Source organism: Mesoplodon mirus (assembly GCF_964341445.2).
Source record: "Mesoplodon mirus genome assembly, chromosome: 17".
NCBI lineage: Eukaryota > Metazoa > Chordata > Mammalia > Artiodactyla > Ziphiidae > Mesoplodon > Mesoplodon mirus.
Genome location: NC_138993.1, coordinates 49,870,304 through 49,882,343, shown reverse-complemented (window position 1 = coordinate 49,882,343; position 12,040 = coordinate 49,870,304). Strand labels below are relative to the sequence as shown.

General features: G+C 40.5%; 1 protein-coding gene across 3 annotated transcripts in view; it reads right to left on the bottom strand.

The window, feature by feature from the left end:
• LOC309792517 (uncharacterized protein) overlaps positions 1 to 7,321 on the bottom strand; it is a 210,971-nt gene extending 203,650 nt beyond the window's left edge. For all 3 annotated transcript variants that reach the window (XM_082602189.1, XM_082602190.1, XM_082602191.1), the window contains exon 1: positions 7,104 to 7,321. The gene's annotated coding sequence lies outside the window, so the exon portion shown is untranslated. The remainder of the gene's footprint in view (positions 1 to 7,103) is intronic.
• Between the last annotated feature and the right edge of the window lie 4,719 nt (positions 7,322 to 12,040).

Genomic DNA, 12,040 nt, shown 5'->3' with positions numbered 1-12,040 from the left:
CAGCCTTCATTGGAATTTAAGATCAGCGAGGGTAGAATATCTGTCTTGTCCATCATTTTGCCTCATGTGCATAGTAAATTATGCAAACTTGTGTTATGTGCTGAATCAGTATCTTCTGTCTGAATATATAAGTAACATAAGGCAAAAAAAATGAAAAAATTATTAAACTGAAATAGTTTAATTAAATCGATGATCCCCCCCAATGGATTTATAAATTGACTTGGAAAAGAAACCTTGAAATTAAAAATGTATATAATTTTTCCAGCCCAAGCCTTCAAGTGAAGATTGTTCCTTAGATTTTGTTAAATTGGTAGAGTTAAAAATTGTGAAAATAGAAAAAGGGTTCCATTGTTTAACATGAAACTTGCTGTATATGCCTGTAATTAGATCTGTGGTTTGGGGAAAATTAAATGCTAGAGAGGGTAGGGAAATTAGGGTAGAGAAATTATACCTACTCTAGGTATAAATGGAAATGTTTCGAGATTGGTGTTAGCAGTTGTTTTTTATTATATGCAATGTAGTTCCTACTTTCATTTTCCTGCAAATAAAGCTGCCAGGATGTTTGGCCATTTAAGTGGGGGGGGGGGGGAGAGTTTCTATAGAGGCCTTAACTGGTTTCAATGGAGTAAACCATCCAGATGGTCTCAACAACACTTTGCTCTCTGGAGCCTCTTCCTTGAAACGACTCCTAGTGCAGGAACAGTGGGTGGGGCCTACATTCCAAGGACGGAGACAGAGTGAGGAGCCTCTGATTGCGCTGGTCCAGCTTTTGGGTCAACCAACAGCCACACCCTCTCAATGACCTCCTCCAACACTCTTGCAGAAAAAAACTGTCAGGGATCACTAATGTTATCTTTAAATGTAGCCCTCTACGGCCGTAGAGGGCAGGAAAAAGAGCACAAGTTTTGGATTTGATTCTTAATTTGACACTATTACTGCTTTGACCTTAGGCAAACTATTAAGCCTTTCTTAGCCACAATTTCCTCATAAAAATGGAGATAATAATATACACAGTCATCATCTAAAATATATAGGTACTAGATAAATGGTAGAAGAGGGAATTGTTTTCAAGGAATTCTGACATCATCATGAAAAGACATTTACTTGGTAGAGAAATCGGTACTGAGAGAATTTCTAAGAGACAAAGCTCATTTTCTAATTCTGCTTTTTGTAAAAAGAGAATAAAGGCAGGAGCATATCTCCGACTCTTAACATTTCCCAACAAGTAAAATCCCTTTTAAGAACCCATTCAAATAGCATGAATACATGGGCTTTACTTTTTTTCTCCAGTCCTTGAATAACAATTTGGTTGAGTAAAATAACTGTGATCAGTTTGAATGAAACCAGAAATAGAACAATACAGTTAATCCTTACTCTCTGTATAGAATAATGGAAGTCTGCTAACTTCTGAAATAGTGCAAAGAAAGATTTGTGCATAATGCCTATTAGAGGAAACTAAATGTATTTCAGCAAAGCACACACAATAAAGGTTACTATCTCTCTAAACTGTTCAGATTTTTCTAAGAGATTACAGTGGTTTACCATTTTTTGAAGTTCTGCAATTTAAAAGGATAGTTTGTTAAACAAATATTGTTTTCTCCTCTTTTATTCCTCCTCTTCACACAGGTCACTTCCCATCCCTAGCAAAATTCATCCTGAGAACCTAGTATATATCTTTCCATATTGTTATCAAAGACCATAAAGTCATATCCACACATGTGTACGTACACACATGCATATTTATATGCCCCCAATTATATCATATAATTTCATACAATGATGAAACTCTCCTACCTGGAAATCATGTGTGTCCCCAATGTTTTTTTTAAAATTTTTATCAACCTAATTCATGCACATAGGAAAAAAAGATTACATAGCACTGAATTTAAAAAGAAAAACAGTATTTATTGTCCCATCCTTCCCTAATCACCAAGTGTGCTGGCCAAAAGCCAGAGCCCCTGTTTTTAACAATGTACTCTCGATTCTCCCCAGCTTCCAAATCCCAAACCTCTCTAAACTGGGGAGGGAAAATTTTTATTTCTTTAAAAAAATGTATTTTCCTGGGCTTCCCTGGTGGCGCAGTGGTTGAGAGTCCACCTGCCGCCGATGCAGGGGACATGGGTTTGTGCCCCGGTCCGGGAAGATCCCACATGCCACAGAGCGGCTGGGTCCGTGAGCCACGGCCGCTGAGCCTGCGCATCCGGAGCCTGTGCTCCACAACGGGAGAGGCCACAACAGTGAGAGGCCCGCGTACCGCAAAAAAATTTAAAAAAATAAAATAAATAAATAAAATGTATTTTCCTGTATACATTTCAGGGTGTGACTTTCTCCACCCTTCTCCATCAATTATCTTCCTCTATCTTATTCTGTCTAAAAAAAAAAAAATGTTCAAATGTCTATTCCCACTGATGTCTGTTCTCCTATTTGTCCTTGTATTTTTTCACCCACTTACTATCATATTAGTGAGGGCTGGAAAAAGTAAAAGGAGACAAACACATTGACAAATCCACCTTCTTAAACCATAAGGTCACCATGACTTTTATAAGAGTAATTAATAGCAAAATAAACCAGAAGCAAGGGGAGGCAAAAACCACATGCCCACAATTATTCACTGAATAAATGTTGTGTCCAGGCCCACCATATGCAATATCTCTTTTGATCATCATGTGATCAAAGAATATGTGATACAACCTATTATTTATATTTTAAGATGAAGAAACTGAGGCTACTTAGGAACAGTCAGTAAATTTCCCTAGACTAACACAAATGGTAAATGGTGACCAAAATTTATATTTAGGTCTTTCAGGCCCCAAATTTGATCCACGTCCCACTAAATCACACAGCCTCTTTTTTCCTTAGGTATATCCTGAAGTCATTGTTAAATTTAATCCATAATTTGTCTCACTTTTCAGTGCTTTAAAATGATACCTGAAATTTTTAAGTATAACCATGAGACACTGAGTAAGCCACACTGTTAAAAATATAACAAGATAGTATAGAATAAAACAACCCCCAGAAACCTATTTTAACAACTTTCCTTATACCTGGAAAGAAAAGTAAGGCTGAATGATTTGCAGCAGAAAGTTTGACACTAGCATTATCAATTTAATCTTCCATTGTAACAAGAGAACTCAATTAACCACAACATTTAACTGACCAAGAGTTCTGACAATAAAGATTTAGCCATAATTTTGTAGTCTGTAATTCTCTAGAATATGATTGAACTATCCAGAGGCATTCAAGTGAAAAAAATGACTATAACTGAGATAAAGCAGGAACAAGAATATAATTTAAGTTTAATAAGTCATCTCAGAAGGCTTTTTTATTTTCCCCTCAGCTCCCATGCTAACATGAAAAGTATCAAAATCATCAAAATCAGGTGTGATGATTCCTATTGTGACTAGAATTATTATAGAATAATACAATAATGTGATTCGATGCTAACACCTTTCTCTATTTGCCAGTGAATTCTGAGGTCTTTTGAATCTATTCTCCCTTTTGAGTAATTCATAAAGCAAACGCTTTAGATCATCATGATAACATCTGGCTAGAACGATTCCTGACACATAGTAGGCGCTCAATAAACGTTTATGGACGAATGAATGATTCTTACAACATATACTGGCCAGAGAACTAATGTATTTTTCAAAACTCCATAGGTACATAGACCCTCAAGTCAATTATTATTTAATCTTAACAGACTCTTTTACTAAGAATAAGAAGATTACAAGCTAAAAAAGATAATGAGAGAAGAAAAGAATTGGGTGTGATGGATATATTTTAGAACTCATCAAACTGGGAATCTTCACCTTCTACCCTAGGACAGATCACAGTTCTTACACACTCACGAAAGCTAATCTTAAGGGCAACAAAGGGGAAACATGATACAAATTTGAACCTGAGCTGAACATCGTGTTTTATATATTCTACTTTTACAGGTGAGGTTCTCAGAGGACTAGGAATAGTCTAGACCAGGCTGGTACCTCTTGACAAACCTATGATGTAAGTAACAATTATTACTTTCTCCATTTTACAAATAAAGAAGCTGAGCCAGTCATGTACCAAAATGTTCATGTACCAAAATGTTCACTGCAGCTCTATTTACAATAACCAGGACATGGAAGCAACCTAAGTGTCCATCAACAGATGAATGGATAAAGATGTGGCACATATATACAATGGAATATTACTCAGCCATAAAAAGAAACGAAATTGAGTTATTTGTAGTGAGGCGGATGGACCTAGAGTCTGTCATACAGAGTGAAGTAAGTCAGAAAGAGAAAAACAAATACCATATGCTAACACATATATATGGAATCTAAGGGGAAAAAAAAAAGGTCATGAAGTACCTAGGGGTAAGATGGGAATAAAGACACAGACCTACTAGAGAATGGACTTGAGGATATGGGGAGGGGGAAGGGAAGGTAAGCTGGGACAAAGTGAGAGAGTGGCCTGGACATATATACACTACCAAATGTAAAATAGATAGCTAGTGAGAAGCAGCCACATAGCACAGGGAGATCAGCTAGGTGGTTTGTGACCACCTAAAGGGAGGGTGGGAGGGAGGGAGACGCAAGAGGGAAGAGATATGGGAACATATGTACATGTATAACTGATTCACTTTGTTATAAAGCAGAAACTAACACACCATTGTAAAGCAATTATACTCCAATAAAGATGTTAAAAAAAAAAAAAAGCTGAGCCATGGAGAGGTTAAGTAGCTAGCTGCAGCTCACAGAGCTAATAAGTGGTCTACTATGGATTCCAACCAAGGAAGACAGACCCCACTCCGAGGTTTGTCAATCCACGTGGCTGAAGCACAAGGTGCAACTGAGCCTGGAGGGAAATACTGAGAAAAGCATTTGGGGACCAAATTGAAGTGCCTTGTTTGTAAGACAGAAGGATTGTGATTAATTTCACATGAAAAGCTTAGCTAAGGAGAAATTTCTGAACATGTGGTAGATCATAGGACATACTGAGTCACCACCTCTCTGCATCACTAATAAGATGAACAAGAGTAAGCTCCTTTGGCTGGGTCAAGTACAGCTTGTCCCCCTGAATTTCGGGAACTCTTGCCTCTCCTCTTCTCTTGTCTGGGCTATAGAAGCATAGAAGTTTACAGTGTGACGAAGGCTTAAATATTAATTCAACTTCTGCTTAAAAATGTATAAAGCTGTAAGAGAGCATCTTTGACACCCTAACAACTAGAAAAAGTCAGGTAGTCTACAAAATCATAAATTTTCTTCAGGCCATCAGACAGCTGAGCTTGCAAGGCACCAAGTGAAATACAAAATGTGAGACGCTCCTCCAACGAGGAAGGGACGCATGACTCTTTCACATTCAGCAGAGCTGAGGAGGAAGAGTTAGTCACCATGAAATCAGGTAAGGAAAAAGCAGCTAAAACATTAATGAATTCTCAAAGGCCAAATGCAGACTGCCAGGAACCAGTTTAGAACAAAAGCTTGAAAGGGCTTGGGGAGGGCCAGGAAAGCTCCCCCCCACCCACGGGGGCCCGGGTAAAATCTGCTGTTTCTTAGGGAGCGATAGAGGCAAAAGTCACTCATCCCCAAGGGAGGAGCGGGTCCTTTCTGCCTCGGCTCTGAGCCTTGCACTGAGTAACAAGCAATAGGAGTTCTCAGCTAGAGGAGAAGCAGGGCTGAGGGAAGCACAAAAGAAGTAAAAGCCTTCTGACTTGGAGGGCGGGGAAGATGCTGGGCTCCAGGATGCCGCACACTGAAGTCAGGGATGTACTACCAGTGAGACATGAAGGGGGAACAATCTCCCACCCACCCAAGACCCCCACAGATACAAGGTAAGGTTGGAGGTCAACTGTTATTGAACTGTAACTTAGTCCACCCAAACTTAACCATCCTCCTAACCTGAGTCAACATCATGAAAAAAAGGGGAACATGGAGCCAGTCTTCAGAAGAAATATCAGATTATGAAATACAGATCAGGCCAACTGCTTCTATAATGGGTTCGGGGCTGAGCGTTCCTGGTGCAATTTCAGTTCCTGACCTCGTTCCTATGATCCTACTAGTATTCTGATCTTTTGACTCCTGCCTCCCCCTCAAAAAAGTCTAAATATAATGCGATCTTTTAGGAATTTTAATAGCCTGGTTTTTTTATTTGTTCTGTTGTGAACAAAACTCACCCTTCTAAGTGTTTCTTGTGTAACATTAAAATATTTTTACCTAATGAAAATTGTTCCATTTGAGCATTTTTGGAGCATCCCTGGAATAAATCACTCCCTTTTTTTTTTTTTTTTTTTTTGGCTACGTTGGATCTTCATTGCTGCTCATGGGCTTTGTCTAGTTGCAGTAAGCGGAGATTACTCTTCATTGCGGTACGTGGGCTTCTCATTGCAGTGGCTTCTCTTTGTTGCGGAGCACGGGCTCTAGGCGCACCGGCATCAGTGGTTGTGGCTCGCAGGCTTAGTTGCTCCGTGGCATGTGGGATCTTCCCGGACCAGGCCTCGAACCCTTGTCCCCTTTATTAACAGGCAGATTCTTAACCACTGCACCACCAGAGAAGCCCCCTTACTCCCGTATTTAAATTCTCTTCTTCTGGCTGCTGGTTTGCTTTATGACCTTTCCTAAACCTAGAGGGCACTGAGATAGGGTGTGAGGAAAGCTGAAGAGCTCCAAATAAGCTTTGCCAAGACCTCCCAAGCCCCCTGCCTCTAACTCACGAATCAACAACCTCAGTGAGAAGCTACAGCTAATCCAGGTCTTTAGTTTTTCGCCAACTCACCCACAGTGTTCAGAGCCACCACCAAATACCGTTTGCCCAGTCCTCACACCCCTGGCATTTTCAAAATAAGTAGTTGTTTGTAGTGCAAATTTAGCCAATTTTTGCTCCTTAAAGTTTACCAGCGGCAAAGTGTAATTTCTTTCTTTCTTTCTTTCTTTCTTTTCTAAATGAAGAAATCTAAACTCGTTTTTTCGCAACGTATTATAAAATGTGAATTTTAAAAAGACAGCAAACATTAATAGAGTATCTTCTATGTTTGACTCAGCAACGTATTTTTAAATGCGACATTTTTAACAGGTTTAACAAATACTTATGTAGTACAGTCTCTAACTTAGGATAGTTCGACTTACGATTTTTCGACTTTACAACGGTGTGAAGGTGAGACAGGCTGGGGCCCGGGACCTGGGATCCTTGGCTGCAGTGCTTGCAGGACTGGACAAACGTCTCCTCCAGCAGCAGAATATAAAGAAACTATAAAGCACTAAAAATAACTGCATGCATAGGCAGCTGGGGCAAATTATAACTAACAAGATAGAAAAAGACCAAACACCCAGCAGCCGCTCCTGAGGTGCCGGGAGCAAACGCAAGGTGCATACTGCGCATGATCCTTGCGCACGGCACCAAGGGGCTGGGCCGACTGCCTTAGCCACACCTCCAGCCTGGACCCGCCCACAACCTCACGCCATTTAAAGGACCAGCTCACCCGCTCTTACGGAGCGAGCAAGGAAACCTGTTACTTGTTTTCGCTCCCTCGTCCTGAAGCACCAGTGCCAATAAAGCCTTGCCTGAATTTCTTGTCTGGCCTCATCAATTTTTATTGATTAAAGAGTCCAAGAACCCAAGTAGGTAATAAAAGCAATACACATTTAGTAGAAACCGTACTTGGGATTTTGAATTTTGATCTTCTCCCAAGCCAGAGAGATGTAGCACGATATTCTCTCATGATGCAAGGCAGCAGCAACAAGCCACAGCTCCTAGGCAGCCACGTGATCATGGGAGTAAACAACAGATACACTTATAACCAACTATTCTGTACCCAACCATTCTGTTTTTCCCTTTCAGTAAAATATTCAATAGACAGCATGAGATATTCAACACTTTATTATAAAATAGGCTCTATGTTAGATGATTTTGCCCAACTGTAGGCTAATGTAAATGTTCTGAGCACATTTAAGGTGGGCTCGGCTAATCTCTGATATTCAGTAGGTTGGGTGTATTAAATGCATTTTCGACCTAGGACATTTTCAACTTACCTTGGGTTTATCTGGATGTAACTCCATCTTAAGTCAAGGAAGATGTATGCTCTAAATGCACCAGACACAGTATAAATATTTACTCATTTAATCCTCCTAACAACTAAAGGCAGCAGATAAATTATTCCTTATTTTACAGATGAGTAAACAGAGTATCAGAGAGGCAAAGTAAGTTACTCAAGGTCACACAGCTAGTGAATAGGAGAAGCAGGATTCAAATCCAGGCCACCTGGTCACAGAGACTGTGCATGATTATAGGAAGGAAGGAAATGTAGAGGCTCTGCTGGGAGAAATAACCACGGTTTCAAAGCCTTTGTAGGAAAATCAACAAGACTCATAGTGATATTAACGTGTTCAAGCATCAAAGCCAAAGGAGTCCCCATTCATTTCTGAAAAACTCAACTCCAAAGTTCTATGGCTTCCCTTAGACCTCAATTATTTGCAGTTACTGGTCAAAGAACACGTATGCAGAAATACTAGTGGGAAATAAGAATGTCTTGATATTTAGACATAATGTGCCAAATAAACTTAAGCCTTATATGTATATGCATAATTTATTTCCAGGTTAGATGGAAGATAAACTAGTTATGATTTATAGAAATAGCCAAATAGATAAGGCATCTACTTGTGGTAAAAATTGTATTTATTCCTGATCTCCTTACAATCATTTGGCGCATCCAAGATGGCAAATGTTCAATCTGGAGAAGGAAAGAGTCTCGGTTGTGCGTTTTACTGACCACTCAACGCCAGCATATCCCCCCCTGTGCTGGGGGAGGGTGTTCAGTGATGACTGGCACCATGACAGCTCTAACTACTGGAGGTTCCCCTCATAGTCTTATCTCCACACGTTACAAAGATCAAACTAACAAATTATAAATGAGTATTTGACATAAATGTGAATTCATACAATAATAAGTACATATTGGTGTCCATAATCAGAACTCACACACACACACACACACACAGTAACTCTCAATGAGCACAAGAAGGTCAAAATTTTTGAGAAATGTAAAATGAATCATGTTTGTTCCTAGTCCCCCAAATTATGCACAGCTTTCAGTCTAAATCAACAGCTAATTCATTGAATGACCTGCAGCTAATATCTGATTAATGACTCAATTACCAGGAAGCACTTAAAAAATATGAAGAGCTGTATAAATGTTAAGGATATTATCTTCAAAAGTCCCTCTAGGTGGGGCCAATAGCTCTTCACTCCCATCTGCCTTTGCATTTCCTTTCGCTCACCATGAACAATTCATTCTATCCTGTAATCTTATTTTCTTATTTTTGCAACTCAGAACTAATTCCATCCAGAATTAATTCTCCAGGAATGGTATCTCCACACTATAGGGGACTGTTTTGACAGCTTGCCAAGCCATGGATTGTGCTTTGAAAAATTCACAAAACATATAATTCATTAGAGAAGGCAAGAGATTACCCACAAACGGTATTACCTGCCAACAGGTAAGCAACCACCTTAGCCTTCTAAGAGAGAGCCATATGAGATACCACACAAAATGGAAAAGATAGAATCATAAGCAAGGCAAAATTAAATACTCTAAATATAAAATGCAGTATTCTAAATGACAAAAATATGAAGGTTACTATTTAATGTAATTTATTGTCACAAGCTGCCCCAGTATATGCCCACCCTCGACCCAACTTTGATCCAAACACAGAAAGGCATCTCCTCAAATTTCATCAAAAGTATCCACTTATACTCCCCTAAAAAGAAGAGTGAGAAATGTCCATTTCACTGAAGATTATTGTTGGGGGTTCAAGGGCCAAAGCTGAGAAGAGAGAGTTGATGGAGCACAGACGAAAACCAACTTAGAAATTCATGAAACACATTTTTCTTTCCCCAAAAGCTCCTGCACCTGGGCTGTCCCTGGAGCTCCCAGCTCTGGCTCTTCCCCCCTGCCCCCCACCCGTTTTGCACACAAATTTCTTTTCTCATCTTATATCATGTGGTTAAGGGACTATCTTTTCCTTCCTGGGCCTATCCTTGCGGTCTCACTCTCTATCCCAAACAATTCACTGAAATTCCCCCACACACACACACAACAAAGTGCTTTCCCCAAGAGAAGTTATGGCAAATAAACTTTTCTTCGCCTTGTTACACTTTTTTTGGTTAAACCGAGACTTTCTTGGGTTTTCGTTGATTTGTTTCAGTGAGGCTATAAAGAAATTGAACCACTATAATATTATGTCTAAAACAGGGTTTGTTTCTGCTTTGTCCCTCACTATTCTCCCTTCTTCCGTTCCCAATGAAATTTTAGAAAATATATAAAAGAAACAACTATGGAATCAAACCTGGGCATCTTGGCTAAAGATCAAGGGAAGCTGGTAGCCACTTCAACCCCTAGTCCTTGACTTCAGAAGAGTCTTATTTTGAGGACATGTTTTCCCTATGTGGACTTAAAAGAAGATTGCTATCCTGCTGGTTTCAGAGAATCATTCTGGAAGAGTGCTACTCTGTGAAGCAAATGCTAACTACTATTATCAGATTGTTATTCTAGCATTCCTGTGGGCAGCACGAATCCCTTTCATTTGACAGTTATCAAACTAGATGGGAAATACCCACGAGTCTTTATTTCCACTTGTGCATCACTCCATTTAACCTTCACAATGAATCCTCAACTGGCTCAAATGTGCTTAAAACCACAACGAGGTATTACACACACACACACGCACATACACACACGCACACACTCGGTGCCTGGGAAGAACCTGCCTGAGGCACACAGTCAGGGGCAGCCTCAGGGCCGGTGAGGTTTACAGAGTTTGTCTCTGCTTTCCTCTCCCTACTCTGCTGAGGTCCCTGCACACACCCCTCCAAGCCATACCTCCATAGGAGAGCCCCTCTCTGACTACTAGATTTTCCCATCTACCTAATAGACATAGTGCTATTAAATTCACAGGGTTGTACTAAAGGTTTAAAATGTGGTGATATATGTAAAACACTTAACATAGTCCCTACAAAACAAAGTGGATAGTTGATAAATACCAGGTGTTATTGTTGTTGATATCAATTGACTCCATCCAGACCAAATTACAGAGTAAAAGACGCCAAGGGAGAATCGTTCCACCAATTCTCCTCCAAAATCATTTCCCCTGAGAAAGAGCAATGATCCATCTCCCCCAACCTAACTCCCTCCCTCCATGTCCTCCCAGAAATGATAATTAAGGTACTATCAGTCTTAAAGAATTACAGATAGGGCTTCCCTGGTGGCGCAGTGGTTGAGAGTCCGCCTGCCGATTCAGGGGACACGGGTTCGTGCCCCGGTCTGGGAAGATCCCACGTGCCGCGGAGCGGCTGGGCCCTTGAGCCATGGCCGCTGGGCCTGTGCGTCCGGAGCCTGTGCTCCACAACGGGAGAGGCCACAGCAGTGAGAGGCCCACGTACCGCCAAAAAAAAAGAAAAAAATTTACAAATAAATAACATCTGAGCATTACAGCACTGCCTTTACTTCTCCCACCCCTACCCAGTTGTAAACCAATGGTTACCAAACCAAGCCAGAAAGAAGCTGTTTCAAGACAAAATTCTTGTGGAGAGCAGCTAACCTGGTTTCATACACTCAGACCCTTGTAGGCCTCCATAAGACTCAGGTGTCTGTATTTGTAACAAAACCTAGAGGGGTTTCTTTAACTCTCAGACATTCTCAGAGTTGACTTGAGAATAACTGAGTCCACATCTTTGATATTTATATTTTACTATTCATAGTTATAAAACATGAATTTTATAAGGCATGGAAAATTGATACTAGTTAATAATTTCTCCTTATTATGAAATTGAAGAGTTTTTTTTTTTTTTTGGCGGTACGCGGGCCTCTCACTGTTGCAGCCTCTCCCGTTGCGGAGCACAGGCTCCAGACACGCAGGCTCAGCGGCCATGGCTCACGGGCCCAGCAGCTCCACGGCATGTGGGATCTTCCCGGACCGGGGCATGAACCCGTGTCCCCTGCATCGGCAGGTGGACTCTCAACCACTGCGCCACCAGGGAAGACCCTGAAGATAATTTTTTTAAAAAACGT